At 38.3% G+C, this 18,464-nt stretch overlaps 1 non-coding gene across 1 annotated transcript; it reads right to left on the minus strand.

Moving 5' to 3' along the window:
* Nucleotides 1-6,685: 6,685 nt before the first annotated feature.
* On the minus strand, nt 6,686-6,792 carry LOC141688545 (small nucleolar RNA R71). The gene has a single exon (XR_012561980.1). It is a non-coding gene; the product is annotated as a small nucleolar RNA R71 (small nucleolar RNA).
* Nucleotides 6,793-18,464: the final 11,672 nt, after the last annotated feature.

The raw sequence follows: 18,464 nt of genomic DNA on the forward strand, positions 1-18,464 counted from the left end.
ACCTGGAATTAGCAGCGATCGTATTTGCGTTGAAACTTTGGAGACATTATCTCTACGGTGAGAAATGCAAAATCTACACGGATCATAAAAGTCTGAAGTACATCTTTACACAGAAGGAACTAAACATGAGACAACGCCGATGGATGGAATTGATTAAAGATTATGATGTTACGATCAGTTATCATCCAGGGAAAGCAAATGTTGTGGCAGATGCTCTGAGCCGGAAAGAAAGATTGAATCTGTTAACTTCATGTGAAGAATTAGCCAAGGAATTTGACAAGTTGGAAATCAAAATTCGTGTTCCCAATGAATCTACTGAAGCTATCTACGCTATGACTTTTCAACCGGAATTACTAGAGAAGATTCGCCACTGTCAAGAAGAAGTGCTGAGTCAAGATGACGACTTAACGGGAGAAGAAATCACAACTCAAAAGGATAACGAAGGAATCCTACACTTTGCATCAAGAATCTGGATCCCCAACGTGGCAGAATTGAAAGAAGAAATATTGCGAGATGCGCACAGTTCGAAGTATTCTATTCATCCAGGAAGTACAAAAATGTATAGCGATGTGAAGAAAACTTTTGGTGGCCAAATATGAAGAAGGAGATAGATGAATGGGTAAGTAAATATTACACATGCCAGCGAGTTAAAGCGGAACATCAACGTCTGAGCAGATTACTGCAACCATTAGATATTCCGGAATGGAAATAGGAACATCTAGCGATGGATTTTGTAGTAGGACTTCCAAGGACTAAAGCAAATCATGATGTGATATGGGTAATCATTGACAGACTAACAAAGTCGGCACATTTTCTACTGATTAATTAAAGATTTTCGCTCGATAAGCTAGTGCACTTGTATCTCAAGGAGATTGTGATGTGACATGGAGTTTCAATATCTATCGTGTCTGATTGAGATCCCCGATTCAATTCAAGATTTTGGAGACGATTTCAAGAATGCCTTGGAACTAAATTAAACATGAGTACCGCTTATCATCCGCAAACCGATGGGCAAAGTGAAAGAACTATCCAAATAATTAAAGACATGCTACGAGTTTGTGCGATTGATTTCGAAGGCAGTTGGGATGAGCATCTACCTTTGGTTGAATTTTCTTACAACAACAACTATCATGCAAGTATTAGAATGCCATCGTACGAAGCGTTATATGGAAGAAAATGCAGATCACCGGTATATTGGGATGAAGTTGGAGAACGCAAGGTGTTGGGTCCAGAATTAATCCAACAGACCAAAGAAAAGATAGAGATCATTTGAAAGCGATTGGATGCAGCGCAAAATAGAAAACGCAAATATGCAGATCAAGCAAGGAATGATATGGACTACCAGGAAGGAGAGCACGTGTTACTCAAAATATCACCATGGAAAGGATTAACCAGATTTGGAAACAAGGGTAAATTGAAGCCACGATACGTCGGACCATTTGAAATTTTGAAGAAAGTAGGAAAAGTTGCGTACGAATTAGCTTTACCGTCTCATATGAAACATATTCACAATATGTTTCACGTGTCAATGCTTAAGCGATATAATCCCGATTCTAGGCATGTAATCGAGTATTAACCGGTAGATATCCAACTTGATTTGTCTTTTGTAGAACAACCGATAGGAATTTTAGATCGACGAGAGAAAGCGTTGAGAAATAAGTTTGTGTCCTTAGTGCGAGTATTGTGGAGAAACCCTATGATTGAAGAATCAACCTGGGAACTTGAGAGTGAAATGTTAGAGAAATATCCTCACTTATTTTCTCAATAAGATTCTGAGGGCATAATCCTATTAAGGGGGGAAGGATGTAACTTCTGGGAAATTTATGTCTGTATTATATCATATTTATAATAAATTATTTGTGTTAATGTGTCATTTATGTGGAATTAACTGTCAAACCCTAATCGCTATGTGTTACGTGCTAGCTGTGTTGTCCAGGTATTTTTAAGATATTTTCAGATATTTTATTTTTCATTTATAGCTTTCATTTCAAAAGTTTTACGACCCGAATCATGATTTTAAAGCAGGTATTTCAAATAAAACAATGGGCCTTATTTTTCACCAAACGGCTTTTACCATCGCAATATTCTGAAGATCTAGGTATTTTATAAATTTTCTCGTTTTGCGAAAAATGACTTTTCCGGGCCCCATTGGGTGTTAAAACCCCCACAAAAATCATATTTTTATTTTTATCAAATTATAGGACTTTCATTTATACCATTTCTTTGTATTTTTGCATTATTCACAATTTTTGGGAAATTTTGGCATATATTGTATATATAAAATAATTATAAATTAAATTTTAATACTTAAAAATTATAAAATTAGGGGCCTATTAATTTTAAAAAAATATAGAATTAGGGCCTTAATTTTAATTAGGAGTATTAATTTCACTACTATAAATAGCCTAATAACTATTTAATTATAATTAATTAATTATAAAAATTCTGCAAAATTTTCTGGAAATTCTCTGAAGAACAAGTCGGGTCGGATTTCGGGTCAAGAATCAATAGTTGATTTTGAGCATTTCTGAGCATCAAATCGATCGATTTCTGGTACCAAAATCATATTTTAAAGTGTTGTTTTTCAATTTTAATTTCTAGGGTTTATACCCGATTTGGTACTTTTTGATTCTGAGGTTATTTTTTGAAATTGATGTTGTATATAGCTTTATTTGATGATTTGTGATGGATTCCTGTTGATTAATTTTACAAACGATAGCTTAAATTGATAGTACTATATCTAGGGTTTATGAAAATTTTTGTTTGATCATTTTTGATTCTTGAAGAAGCCGATATATGATTGAGGGTTGGGGTTTGATTGTGTGTGTTATGAGCTTTATTTTAAGCTATAGAACATAATTTTTGGTATACGATTTAAGCAGATCGGAAATTGGCCGGATTTTAGGTCGGTTATGATCGGAATCCTGTTCTAGGGGTTATTAAGTTATGTTGTCAGTTGAGTAGTGTTTAGAACTTAATTTGCAATCGATTCCATATAAAAACGAGCACAAACGGTTCGTAGTTTGGCCTGAAATCGACTTCGTCGGAAACTGCAGATGTCCGCCAGAGTTCCTTTGAGTTTTGGCCGGAAAAGACGACTCAGGGATCGTGTGTTGTTGGTGAGGGCAGCATGAGGTTCCTGTGTTCATGGTGAATGGAAACCCTCTTAAAAATAGTCCAAATCCTCCCTGTGTTGACCTGAATTGAACTGGCCGGAAAATTTTTTAGGTGACCGGAATGCCACTTGATTCTGGGTTCTTGATGACCCGTTTATCCAAATTCAAACCCGGATTAAAACCCGGTTTTGATCCAATTTTGTCAGAGTTTGATTTCTGACAAATGTTTCTGGAATTTAATTTAATTTTTATTTTTATTAATTTCAAAAATCAGATTTATTTATTTTATAAATTGATTAATTAATTGATTTATATTTTAAATAATTCTAAAATATTTTCTAAAAATCAGATTTAATTATTTTCTCAATTAATTATTAATTATTTATTAATTATTAGTTATTTAAAAATGATTAATTATTTTGATAATTAATCAAATGATTTTCAATAAATTATAATAAATTCATTTTAATTCCAAAAATTATAGAAAAATCCTTTTTAATTCTATTTTTTCTTAAATAATTATTTAAAAATTATTTTTAGGGTTTAAAAATTAGTAATAATTATTTATATTGAGTAATAAATTGAATTGTCTGTGTTTAATTGATATTAAATAGACCGTTAGTCCGATTCGAGCGAAACGAAAGCCCTTTGACTCAGAAAAATGAATTTTTTTCTTTAAAAATAATAGTAAAACCTAATTTCTTCTAGAAATTAGTTGACCTTGTTAGTTGTTTGAGTATCAGTCGAAAAAATAGGAAACAAGTCAGATAATGATCAGTTGAGCGATCATCGAGTCGATTTTGATTCTAAAAATTATTTTAACTATAAAAATGATTATTTGCTTATGTGTTTATGTGTATTATGTGGTTAATTGAGTCTTACTTGTTAATATATAATATACGAGTCAGTCATAAGCACATGGGTAGATAATCAGAATGATGGGAAGTCGGTTCAAGACTCAACTGAAGTACGAAATGACTAAAATAGTCTATTTCTCTAACATAAGTTAAACCAACAAGGCAGGTTGAGCCAATGAAAGAAAAAGGTGATACATTTGAAGTGAGTCGCGTAGAAGGCAAGTTTTCCCATATTCTAATTTCAGAATAGTGATATTTTTTCAGATTCTTATCACGCTTGCACTCTTTTGATTCTTGTTCATATTTCATTTCGATTCTTGATTTCTCCTTTTCCTTTGAATTCATTGTTCATATTCCAATTGTTATTCACATATATTGATATATTTTGGTGATTAGAATATGTCAAAGCATACCGATTGTTCCGGTTGCTACTTCATGGACTTGATAGTGATACTTTTGGGGGATTAAGTACACTTAATCCTAAGGACCGGGACATAACCGGATCCTTGAGATGGGTCGTAGTGCATGGGTGCCCGACTGGATCTATATAGTGGGATATAGATCTGCATTGTATCCTGGCTGATCAGCAGGGTATAGATGCGAACTGGTATCCAATTTAGTTCATTTGTATTCGCCATCAATGGCCTTCTTTCTATTCTCGCGGGGTTATATCTTTGTAGATATACCCAGGTTACCGATTTAATTAAACTTCTTAAACACTGTTTATATTTTGTGGACTTGTTGAGCAATTTTTAGCTCACCCCTTTTTGTTGTTATTCACCTTATTTTTTCCAGTTAAGAAGGAATATGAAACCCATCAGGACTCGAGTGGTAAAGAAGCGGGTCAAGCATCAGGATCCTCTCATACCCTAGGTGTTGATCCCAATCCAAGAAGAAAGCTTTGAGTTGCCCGAACAGGTGGAGTGTAGATAGTTAGTGTGTGTTTAAATAAAAGATGAAATTAGTTTAAAACTGGTTAGACGATGGTTTGTAATAAAGAGAGTTTGTAAGATTTTGAATTTGGTTTGTAATAAAGTAGTTAGTGGTTCTTGTTTTCATACTTCAACCTAAAAAGATCCTGGTTAGTGTTAAAGGGGTTTAGATTCATTTCTTTATTAGTTTTTAATCAGATTGTACAGGTTTGGTGATTAGCTAGTAACCCCTAGACTTATACCCCGGGTCTGGATGGCGTTACAGATTCTAGTTTTCTTATTCTTGAACCTATACTCTTGTGTTATAGTTTGTTTATTATTCGTTAATCAACACTATGTTTATTATACCATGCTTTCATCGGAACCCACGTTGATGATGAGTCCGATTATGGGCTAATCGTTATCGTGGGGTTCTAGCGGATTTATTATGGATTTCTTTAGTTAGTTTGTTCCGATGCCTTAGTGTGTGGTGATTGTATGATAACCTAGTATTGGTTATACTTATTCATCTTATGAGCGTCGCGAACTTATAAGATAATATGTTAATTCTTAATGAAGTGAAAGTGAATTTAAGGATTTAGAACTTGCCATGCTAGTATAGGTTCATGTGTTACTGTTATGCATGATTCGTAGGTAATTTTAACCATCTTAATTGCCTTATGTAATCACGATAGATAACTTGTGTGTTAAACCGTTATGTTGTCAAATTCTATAGACATATAGGGTCTCAATATAATTGGTGTCTATTCAGCTTCTATCTATTTTATGGATGTCTGTAGTATGGTATATATACACCGAAAGTTGGTGTTTATCAGTTTCGTGTTATCTGATTAGCATCACCATTACATGCTAAGGTCAAGAATGAAAAGACTATAGAATGAAGTATTTAATGATATTAGAATCCCATGTTTGTCATATATATTAATTTAACCATTCTTATTCTCTTAGTTATAATTGTTAGTTTAAATCTTAGTTATAAAACAATCTCAATTTGTTAATCGTCTTAGCATTAAATAATAGCCATATCATTGTTGCATAAGTGCATAAATTATAAAGTTAACCTAAACCAGTCTTTGTGGGAACGAATCTGATTTATATCTTATACTACTTGTGAACCCATATACTTGCGTAAATTTTAGCGCGTGTTTAACGACTAACAAGTTTTTGGCACCGCTATCGGGGACTCGGTGTTAATTTTTAGTTTATGTGTTTGTCATCAGTGGTCGTTAAAGTTCATTGACTTAGACATTATTACTTATCTGTTTCCTTGTCGTAAGAGAACTCTGGATAAAGCCGAGGAAGAAGTTGTAGTGGTTCGAAGTGAGGTTTTTGAGGATGAAGAGAAGGTAGAAGAAGAAGAAGAGAAAGTCAAGGAACCAGTTTTAGTAGTGATGGGGGATCAAGCAGAAATTCCTAAGGCTTTGATGGACTATTTTCAGCCTAAGATCAATGACATTCAATCAAGCATTATCAGGCCAGCCATCTGGCCAACACTTTTGAGATCAAGTCAAGCACGATTTAGATGATACAGAACTTAGTTCAATTTAGGGGTTCTCCTACTGAAGACCCCAACATGCACATCAGGGTATTCATTGAGATCTGCGACACTTTCAAGTTCAATGGTGTAACTGAAGATGCTATCAAGCTAAGACTCTTCCCATTCTCTCTGAGGGATAAAGCAAAGTGCTGGTTACATTCTCTACCACCAGGGTTTATCATCACATGGGAGGATCTTGCTCAAAAGTTTCTCACTAAATTCTTCCCTATGGCAAAGACTGCTGCAATCAGGAATGCTCTTACTCAGTTTGCTCAGCAAACTGGAGAATCTCTGTGTGAGGCTTGAGATCGATATAAGGAGATGCTAAGGAAGTGCTCACACCATGGCATACCTGATTGGATGATTATAAATGGTTTCTATAATGAACTGGGTGGTATTTCTAGACCCATGCTCGATGTAGCATCATGAGGAGCCATGTGGTCTAAGAGCTACAATGAAGCTTATGAATTGTTTGAACTGATGGCTGATAATAAATACCAGAATCCTTCCCAGAGGCTAACTCAGGGAAATGTAGCAGGAATTCTGGAGTTGGATGCAGCAACTGCTATATCTGCCCAGTTGAAAGCTTTGACGATGAAGGTGGACACTTTGACTAATTATGGAGTTAATCAAATCAATATTGTCTGTGAGCTTTGTGCTGGTGCCCATGAGATTGTTCAGTGTGATATTTCTAGTGAATCAGCTCAGTTCGTGAGCAACTTTCAGCGATCGCAGCAACCTGTGCCAGCCAGTTATTATCCCAACAACCGCAATCATCCTAATTTCAGCTGGAGTAATGCTCATAATGCGGTTCAACAGCCTTATCAGCAGTACCCAACTAAGAAGTACAACCCCCCTGGTTTTCAGCAACCGCAATATGCACCAAGGCAGCAACTTCAGCTGTAACAAGCTAATGAAAAATCTGAATTAGAGGAGTTGAAGCTTATGTGCAAGAGTCAAGCTGTTTCTATCAAGACCTTGGAAAATCAAATTGGACAAATTGCCAATGCCTTGCTAAATTGTCAACCTGGTACATTACTGTAATAACCCCCAAAATTTTCAACTTTTTGTAACCCTTATGAATAGTGTTTTAGCTAAATGAGAAAACTTTTCATGCCACACTATATAGGGGTTCTGTTATGGATATTCTGAGATTTTATTAGTACTCTATATGGTATATAAGTGTATGTAAAGATCGTCAGAATCCAATTCCGAACACTTTGATTTTTCCCGGAAATCCACTAGATACGGAAAGAATTGAGTATAAGGTAACAGGATAAAAAGGATTTAAATTAAAGGATTATAAGAGAGGATCATAAAAGGAATATAATATATTGAGAAAGGTTAAGGGAACCTAAGTAATAAGATCCCGGGTATGATCCCTCAAACGATAAACGAAAACGAAAGTTAAGCGAACCGTATAACAGATCAGCGGTCATTAGGCAAACAATTAGGAAGTTAATCAAAGAGATTAGTGGGGATGAGGTCACCCAACCAATGAGAAGAGGACAAGGAGGGAAAGATGACATCATAGCATGACATAAGCATGACATGGGAAGGAAGGAAATGTGGTGGAATATTAACCACACAAAATCAAGGTTAAATTGGTAATTAACCAAAAACAAATCAAATATTCAACCAACCAAGCCAAACAATTCATTTTTCATCAAAACAAGAACACAAGGCATTTTATTTTCTTCATGCTCTCGGCTTTTTACCATTTCAAAGAGAAAGAAATTCAAAACTCAAGATCAAGGCTTCCTAAATTGGTAAGATAATTCCCTAGTCATCCTTATGCATAGTTATGGCTATATTATGAGTTTAAGAACCCCATTCATTCTCAATCTTCTTCAATAAATCAATGAAGAAGACAATGAATAGTGATTTCAAAGTTTTTAACTTGAATTTTTCTTGTTTTCCTTTAAGATCTAAGCATCCCTAAGACTTCTCAAGGCTTCTTAAGGCTTCCTAGCTACTCCCACCATTTCAAGGAATGTATATCATCTCCAAACCCTAGATTCCTTTGTATAATAAGATTATTTTGATTGTTATGGTGATATAGTAGCTTAATGCTTACGGTTTAGAGTTTGGGTTGGAGTGGTAGTGAAATGGAATGGTGAATCTTGTTGTTTTGGTTAAAAGAACTTAAGTATAGTTAAACTCAAGCTTAAGCAAAAGTATAAATGTTAATATTGAATTGATTGGGGCTGTTATGATGTGATAAGGATGGACTTTGGTTGTATGAATGGATTGAGGTTGAATTGTAATGGTTTTTGAATGGTTTAAAATTGGGAAATCGCGTAAACATAGCCGTCGTAATGTCCGATTTACTTTAGACTGCTTTTGTTCATAACATTTGGACCGAGAACTCCATCCTAGATTATGACCATTGCCAAGAGTGCATTTGGTCTTCTAGGGACAGAATCCCTTAAGGGGGAGAGGATGTAAAAACTGATGTTAAAGACTACAGCAAAAAAATTATCATTACCAAGAATACGAAATCATTCGGACTCGCCACATAATCACAACTGACGGTATGGGGAAGGACTTCCACTGCTGTAACCGAAATTACTCCCTATGAGGCTAGCGTCGGTACCAGAAATTCTCCGAAATAATTTTAAAATTCTAAGCAGCTATTGCTAGAAAAATCCTGATGGAGTATATATTTGGTTCCCTATGTCTGTGTTTATATAATACACAGTTTGCAACCCATTTTGCAACCCGGTTTTGATCCATTTGTCAGAAATTTAATTGATAATCAGACAAGGAGGAAGAAAGGTGGTGAAGGTGAGGGTGTGAGGGCGGGAAGCTCCAAATTTTGTGGGAAACTTCATTTTCAAGTAGCAGAACGGGTTGAAGAATTTCAGAATAAAACTAGCTTTATACACGCACGGGATTCAGGAATCTCTGGCCAGAGTGAATGAAATTAGAAGAATTATAAATCTCCAAAATGATAGATGAAACGATTCTTATATCAAATACCCTCAGACATAATCTGCATCTGAGTAGCCAATTAGATCAAAACCAGACTCTCTAGCGCCGCTATCTAGTAACCAGCCCGGAGTTCGCTATCCATAATGCATCCCCAGTCAGTATCAGATCTTCTTTCCTTTCAATCAGCCGCCTGTGCACTTTAAACATTATAGATATCAAATGGCAGCTAATATTGCCGACTCCCTACTCTTTAGCATGGTTGTAATCAAAGCCCTAACAATTCAAAAAAATCATAAATAACACTTGAATTAGATTCGAGTCTTCAAAATGATTTTAAAACTTAATGGAACCTTATTTTTTAATTAGGTCAGATCTTGTAGATGCATGATGTGGCGGGGAGGACAGCTCGATAATAGTTCATGTTACGAGCTTCGTTTTGATATGTAGTTCGTTTGATTCCGATGTACGGTTTAGGAGAAATGACCGTTTCAAGTAACGGCGTTTCGCGAACGAAACATTTCCCCTCGCCTTACTTTGAAACATAGGTTAAAGACCAAAAAGGTTTAATTAGTGTATGAAACAATTATGGTAAGAGTGTTAGGCAGTTGGTAAGACACTCGCGAAGGAATCGCCTTAAAACTCGTAATGGTTAATTTATTAAAAATGGTGGAGCCAAGGGTACTCGAGTGACTTAAGAGAATCAGTAAGTGCAAAGCGAGCGTTAGAGTCTAATTTGGTTAGAGTATAGAATTACAAGTAACTTTGGTTTAATTCCAACTTACTTGTTGTTTATAGGTTACCAGACTCGTCCCGAGCCATTCGTGACCCCCAGTCGCTCAGGCAAGTTTTCTACCCGTTATACTGTTGTTGTGATGTATATGTGTATATCCATGATCTTGTGATAAATGCATATTTGTTATTAGCAAATTCTTGCGATATATTGTAGCATGTGATATGGTATATATGCATGCCTGTTTCATATTCTTGGATTATATATCTGTTGGTTAAAATGCTTACAGTTGCATAATACCTATGCTAGATATAAGCGGTATTGAGTTTACCCTTAGTATAGGGGATCAAAAGGTGAACATATTTCTAAACCGGGAGTCGATGTTCCCGAGTATAATATATATATTTTTATATATATATGGTTATAGTTTTCAAAACTATTAATTGAATAAGGTTTATTCGATAACTTTAACTTTATTTTATTATTGAATATTATTTTAAATGTTCATCCGAGAACTTATGACGAGGACTTATGACTCCTTTATTTTATTATTAAATATTATTTCAAATATTCATCCGAGGACTTATGACTCCTTTATTTTATTATTGAATATTATTTCGAATATTCATTCGAGGGCTTATGACTCAGTTATATTATTAATGATTATTAATTGGATAGTCATTTGAGGATGTATTGACCCCTTTATTTTATTTAATGAATATTATTTATAGTATTCATTCGAGGTATTATGACTCCGCTTATTATTTAATAATATTCTTTATTTTATTAAAGAATAATGTTCGATAATCAAACTTACTTTTGATATTCAAATAAAGATATTACTTTCGTATAAGTATATCTTTGATTATTTACTATTCATTTCAAGTAAGTTTTCCAACTTCTACCTCAATTATTCTTTATGGGAATATTATTTAAATAATAATATTCAGACATTTTCTAAATATATTGGGACTGATTTACTTCATTAAATCAGCATTACTCCAAACACTCTTTAAATTATTTTCGAGTCTTCAAAATGATTTTTAAAAGTTAGAGCGGATCCCAAAACTCATTTTTATATTTAAGATCTTCCTTTTAAAAAGGGAATTTAAATACTCGCTCAAAACCTGAGGGATCCGGCTCTATGGTGTATTTTATATTCGCAACAAGGTTGCAGTTTTGGTAAATGAATTGATTACTTACCCAACGTTCGGGAAGTAAGTCCATCTATCGAGTCGGCATAAGCAACCTGGGCTCAGTGGGCGTCCATGATAGTGTAAGTGGCTCAGTGGGAGTCCATCAAATGCATAAGTGGCTGAGTGGCAGTCCAGCATAAGGTCCTATTGCGACCAGGGTGATGACCAGTGGGGAATTCGTCCATCTACTAGTAGAAAAGGTTACTTATTGGTATCTTTGCCTGATCAGCAAGATATCGGGTTTATGCCACAATTCTTTTTCCCTCCCAAAAATTCATTGGATGTTACAAACTCTGTTCATACTTTACATGACAGAGGTTTTCAGGGACTATATAAAGAAGATGTATATGTGGATATATATATATCGGAACTTAATGAAGTATATCATAACTTCATTTCCTTCAATACTACTTCAAAGATTTAATTTATTCAAATCTGTCTTGTAGACTCATCTATGTGATGAACTGTTGAAAGCTCGTTATACTTTGAACGGTGGTAGTTCAAGTAACTTTATAATTGATATAAGTATAGTGAAGTATTGGTAACTTCATCCCTTGTTTTTACTTATATCTAGTAAGTAATTATCTTACACATGATAAAAGATTCTAGTAGGTATCCATTTAGATACTTGTATTATTCTTATCACTATATATTATCTTGCGAGCTGTAAGGCTCACTCTTGCTTTATTTCTTCATCACACAACAACAGTTAGGAAAGATGGCCAGACTCCAGCAGACCCAGCGCAAGCGCGTGGGAAGCGTCCCGCGTCTTCCCGTTGATGTTGTAGCTGCTATAGCTGCAGAGGTAGATCTATTGGTAGATCAGGCATTCTACTTTTGAGAATCAAATTATGTATAATTATAACTTGTGGCAGATAATGGCAATTAACTGTAAATTTATCAAGTAATCATTTTGGGTTGTAAACTTTTAATTGTGGATTCAAGAACTTGTACTTATTTCAATTTCATCTCTGAGACTATAACGCGTTGTGGTGTTTGTTAGTGTGGGGTCACAGCATAAGGTTATTTATTATTAATTAAGTGATATTGTGGAAAGAAAGACCGTGACGACCCGGATCCCTGACCCCGGATCTGGGGGTGTTACTGAAATGGTATCAGAGCTAAGCGTTATAAACCTCAGAGATGATGCGACGATATAATAACAAACTCACAAAGATAATAAGAACTCTTGCCAAGTTCATGGTCGGACTACTTAAAGTAGTGCTGACAGTTAAAACCCTTACGGGAACCCTTATAAGTATCATGATAGTAACTTAGCTCGTTTAATGTGTAGGCGCCTGAGATAGAGGACCCTGAGATGTTTGAGCGTGAGCATGATGAGGCACTGCTAGATGTTGAGGATCAGGAGGAGCCTGAGATGGAGGAGGATGATCAGGAGGACCCCTCAGAGGAGTCAGAGACGGAGGTCATTGCTATTTCAGATGAGGAGGACCCCTCAGAGGAGTCAGAGACAGAGGTCATTGCTATTCCAGATGAGGAGAACCCGGATGAGGTCCCAGTAGCTGAGGAGCGTGTCGGACCTATGGTAGTGTATGCTGGTACCCCTTTACCCACACTTCCGGTGGTCAGAGCTCCTACCCCTCCACCACTATCTTGGATCCCTTATGATGACAGCTCAGAGACCCATACTTCCGAGCCTAGGCAGACTGAGGAGGCAACCCCAGCGGCTCCGGATTCACCACCTCTTGACCCTGCCCACAGGCAGTCTTCGTTAGCCCACGGCTATGTTCAGGATGTACTGAGGACCTGAGTGGCTATTGCTGAGGCCCGACTGGATGAGGCCAGGAGGGAGTTGGATGCGGAGAGGGCGGGTAGGCGTACCCGAGCTTATGAGACTAGGGCTTCTATACCCCGATCCTTGAGGAGGGAGCTTACAGGGATAGAGCTCACGTCCCGAGCGAGGCTCAGATCGCTCCAGGGGGACAGGCATGGTAGGATCTCCAGGCGGCAGGCCGACTATATCTTCCGTCGTGCGATGGAAAGGGTATGAGAGCTGACCCGCTCCGGTGTGTGATTCAGGACTGGCGATGGGATAGTCTAGTTGTCTAGTTAGCCGAGGCCTTAGTAAGAGCTAATTTTCCGGGATAGTTGACTTGTATATAGCATCCCTTTTTCTGACTAGACAGATTGACTCTTGTGTATCACTTTTGGGACAGATGGCTGTAGCACTGTTGTACTTTTGACCAGATCAGACTATGTATTTCTCGCATTATGTATATATTTGTTTCCTTTCGGTTCAGTTCCTTAGTGACGAGATCACTGTTTTTATCATTATTATTACTGCACTTCTTATTAGAACTGTGATAAGGTAATAGAATTGCGAGATACGTTCTCTCCATTATAGGAGCTGTGCAAGGCACAATGTTGTATATGATTGTGACCTAACGTTGATTTTTCCCAATAATTTTTTTTTTATCAGTATCATGCCGCCAAGAAAGATTGGAACTAGGGCGAACCCTGGATCTGAGGACCAGGGAAGCCATAATCAGGACAATAGAAACCAGGAACACAGTGAAGAGGAAGATGAGGATTATGTGGAACAGGATGACTCCCTGTATGAAGAGGAAGAGGAAACATATGATGTTGAGGGATTTGAGATAGAGGTTGAAGAAGGAGAAACTGAGGTTGAGCAACCAGTACCAAACCCAGGCATGGATCCCATGGGCCAGTTCATGCAACTCCTAAGGCAGAACTTGGAACGTCAACCCAACCCACCCCCTCAAGGAAATAACAATGATGTGGCAAACTCTTTCAGGGCTTTTAAGTCCCTTAAGCCCCCTGAGTTCCACGGATCAGCCGACCCAGTTGAGGCAAGGGCATGGTTAAAGGAAATGGAGAAATCCTTTGAGATTCTGAGTATCGATGAGGCACAGAAGACTGTATTTGCTACCTACCTTCTGAAAGGAGAGGCTAACTACTGGTGGGAGGCCAAGAAAAACATGGAGACAGATGCTATTATAACCTGGGAGAGATTCAGTCAGTTGTTTCTGGGAAAGTATTTCCCGAGGTTTATGGAAAACCAGATGGAGCTCAAGTTCTTGGAGCTAAAGCAGAATATCTTATCAGTAGCAGAGTACGGAGCGAAATTTACTGAGTTATCAAGGTTTGTGCCGGAGTTTGTGAGCACCGAGGAAAAGAAAGCTGGGAGGTTTCAGCAGGGACTGAAACCGTGGATTCAGAATAGGGTGGCAATCCTTGAGCTTACGGATTATGCCACTCTGGTGCAAAAGGCAACGATTGTAGAAGCCGGAAGTGAACAGATGCAGAAGGAAAGAGAGAAGAAGGGAATAAAGAGGAAAAGTATGAGCATGGGTGGAGGTTCCGCAGGAAGAAGCTTCCCAACTAGATTTAATCGAGGGGCAGTGTCCCTACCGGGAAAGAACACTGGGTTTAAGCGGCCAATGAGCGTGAGTGTGAGCCAGAGCGGCCAGAAGTCAAGAATGTCCTATTCCAACCAGTCTCGACCCCCATTGCCAGCCTGTAACACATGTGGAAGGATGCACACTGGGGAGTGTAAAGGAAAGCCAGTAACCTGCTTTAAGTACGGTCGGGATGGTCACTATTCAACTAAGCGCCCATCATCAACCCCTACCGTCATTCCAACCACCACTTGTCATCAGTGTGGACGCCTGGGTCATTGGAAGAGGGAATGCCCAATGAACAAACCAGCAGCTTCGGGAGCAAGCAGGGCTGCCTCCAATAAGCCACCTACTGCAAGGACTTTCAACATGACAGTCCAGGATGCTATGAAAGATTCAGATGTGATAGCAGGTACCCTTTCTCTAAATTCAGTCAGTGCAAACATTTTATTTGATTCGGGAGCAACTAAATCTTTTATATCAAAGGACCTTGCGCGTAAGTTAAGACTTAAGGCTGAACCCTTGATAGAACCCTTACAAGTAGAAATAGCCAATCATGAGATTATTCCTGTTAACCAGATTCACCCCGCCTGTGAGATAGGCATAGGGGAGCAATCTTTTAGTGTTGATCTGATTCCTTTTAAATTAGGGGAGTTTGATGTAATTTTGGGAATGGACTGGCTATCTAGCAATGATGCTCAGATAGACTGTAAAGGGAAGAAAGTTAAGTTAAATATCCCAGGGAAGAAAGAAGTTATATTTAGAGGAAAGAGGCAGACGCAGAAATTTTTGACTATGGCCCAGGCCAGAAGGATGCTACGAAAAGGAAATGAGGCCTACCTAACCTATGTGGTGGACACGCAGAAGGAGGTGCCCAACTTACAAGATATTCCAGTAGTCAACGAATTTGAAGATGTATTCCCACAAGACCTTCCGGGATTACCACCCGATAGAGTGATTGAATTTGCTATTGAAATGGCCCCCGGGACGGCGCCAGTTTCAAAAGCACCTTACCGGTTAGCCCCGTTAGAAATGAAGGAATTAGCTATCCAATTGCAGGAACTCTTGGATAAGGGTATGATAAGACCCAGTGTGTCTCTGTGGGGAGCACCAGTTTTATTTGTTAAGAAGAAAGATGGGAGCATGAGGCTGTGCATCGACTATCGAGAGTTGAACAAGCTAACCATAAAGAACAGGTATCCATTACCTAGAATAGACGATCTGTTCGACCAGCTAAAGGATGCTGTTTATTTTTCCAAGATCGACCTGAGAACTAGATATCACAAACTAAAGATTAAACCCGAAGATATTTCCAAGACAGCGTTCCGTACCAGGTATGGGCATTATGAGTTCTTGGTAATGTCCTTTGGATTAACCAACGCCCCAGCGGCTTTCATGTATTTAATGAATAGAGTATTTAAGAAGTACTTGGATAAGTGTGTGATAGTTTGTATCGATGATATTTTGATCTACTCCAGGACTGAGGCAGAACATACAGAGCATTTGAGGATAGCTCTAGGAATACTCAGAGAGGAACAGTTATATGCCAAATTCTTGAAGTGTGAATTCTGGCGGAATGAAGTACAGTTTTTAGGACATGTGATCAATAAAGAAGGAGTATTGGTCGACCCCTCCAAGATAGAGGCGGTCTCAAATTGGGAAAGGCCGAACACACCCACAGAGGTAAGGAGTTTCATAGGATTGGCCGGCTACTATCGTAGATTTGTACAGGACTTTGCGAAGATCACAGCCCCTTTGACACAACTTACTCGTAAGACAGAGAAGTTTGAATGGACGGAGAAATGTGAGAACAGTTTTCAGGACTTAAAGAAAAGGTTGGTAACGGCCCCGGTGTTGGCATTGCCGGACGGAAAAGGAGATTTTGTGATATATAGTGACGCGTCGCACAAAGGATTAGGGTGTGTGCTTATGCAGCACTGTAAAGTGATTGCGTATGCGTCGAGACAACTGAAGGAATACGAGATTAGATATCCTACTCATGACCTTGAGCTCGCGACAATAGTATTTGCCTTAAAAATTTGGAGGCACTACTTGTATGGAGAGAAGTGCGAGATTTTCACAGACCATAAGAGCCTCAAGTACATATTTACGCAGAAAGAGCTCAACATGCGCCAGAGGAGATGGTTAGAACTAATCAAGGACTATGATTGTGAGATTCTCTATCATCCAGGGAAAGCCAATGTTGTGGCTGATGCCCTTAGTAGAAAGGAAAGACTTAGAATGATAATGACTTCGGAAGAATTGATAAGGGATTCTGAGAGAATGGAAATAGAAGTAAAGGTAACCGGAACCGGAATTGAAAAGCTTTTTGAGATCTCAATGCAGCCAGAGTTATTGGAAAAGATCAGATTATGCTAAGAGAAAATAATGAATGAAGGCAGAGAGTCAATGACTGGAGAGGAGATCCATACTGAGAAAGATGATAAAGGGATAATGAGGTACTCCTACCGGATTTGGGTTCCGAATGTTCAAGAGCTTAAAGATGAGATTTTGGATGAAAGCCATAGTTCAAGGTATTCCATTCACCCGGGAAGTACCAAGATGTATAGGGATTTGAAGGAATATTACTGGCGGCCCAACATGAAGAGGGATGTAGCAGAATGGGTGAGCAAATGTTTGACTTGCCAAAGAGTAAAGGCAGAGCACCAGAGACCCAGTGGACTTTTACGATCCCTGGCGATTCTCGAATGGAAATGGGAACATATAGCGATGGATTTTGTTGTAGGCTTGCCAAGGACGAAAGCCAATCATGACGCCATATGGGTAATTATAGACCGACTGACAAAGTCAGCTCATTTCATTCCTATCAATGAGAGATACACAGTCAATAGACTGGTGGACATTTACCTTAAGGAAATAGTGACGCGACATGGAGTCCCAGTGTCCATTGTCTCAGACCGAGACCCCAGGTTCAACTCCAGATTTTGGAGGAGCTTTCAGGAGTGTGCGGGGACCAAGTTAAATATGAGTACCGCGTACCATCCCCAGACGGATGGGCAGAGTGAAAGGACCATCCAGACACTAGAGGATATGTTGAGAGTCTGTGCAATAGACCTTAAAGGAAGTTGGGATGACCACTTGTCGTTGATCAAGTTTTCTTATAACAATAGCTTTCATGCTAGCATCGGAATGCCGCCTTATGAGGCCCTGTATGGAAGAAGGTGTCGATCTCCCTTATACTAGGATGAAGTGGGGGAGCGGAAGATGCTCGGACCCGAAGTGGTCCAAAGGACCAAAGATATAGTGGATCTTATCAGAGGGTGACTTGTAGCAGCCCAAGACAGACAGAAGAAATATGCAGACCTAGCCCGAAAGGACAACGAATATGAAGTAGGGGACTTAGTACTGCTGAAAGTATCCCCTTGGAAGGGATTAATGAGGTTCGGAAAGAAAGGAAAACTAAGCCCAAGATACATTGGACCTTTTGAGATATTAAGACGGATTGGAAAGTTAGCTTACGAGCTAGCCTTACCCCCTAACTTGCAACAAGTTCATAATGTATTCCATGTGTCAATGCTAAGGAAGTATCATCGGGATGCCATACACATAGTGGAGTACGAGCAGGTGGATATGCAACCAGATCTGACTTACGTGGAGAAGCCAGTAAGGATTATAGATAAGAAGGAGCAGGTGCTTTGGAACAAAGTGATCAAGCTAGTCAGAGTACTATGGCAGAATCATAATGTGGAAGAATCAACTTGGGAACTAGAGAGCGCAATGCTAGAAAAGTACCCCCATTTATTTTCTATTTGATTCCGGGA

This window comes from Apium graveolens, chromosome 9 (genome assembly GCF_009905375.1).
Source record: "Apium graveolens cultivar Ventura chromosome 9, ASM990537v1, whole genome shotgun sequence".
In the NCBI taxonomy this organism is placed as follows: Eukaryota; Viridiplantae; Streptophyta; class Magnoliopsida; order Apiales; family Apiaceae; genus Apium; species Apium graveolens.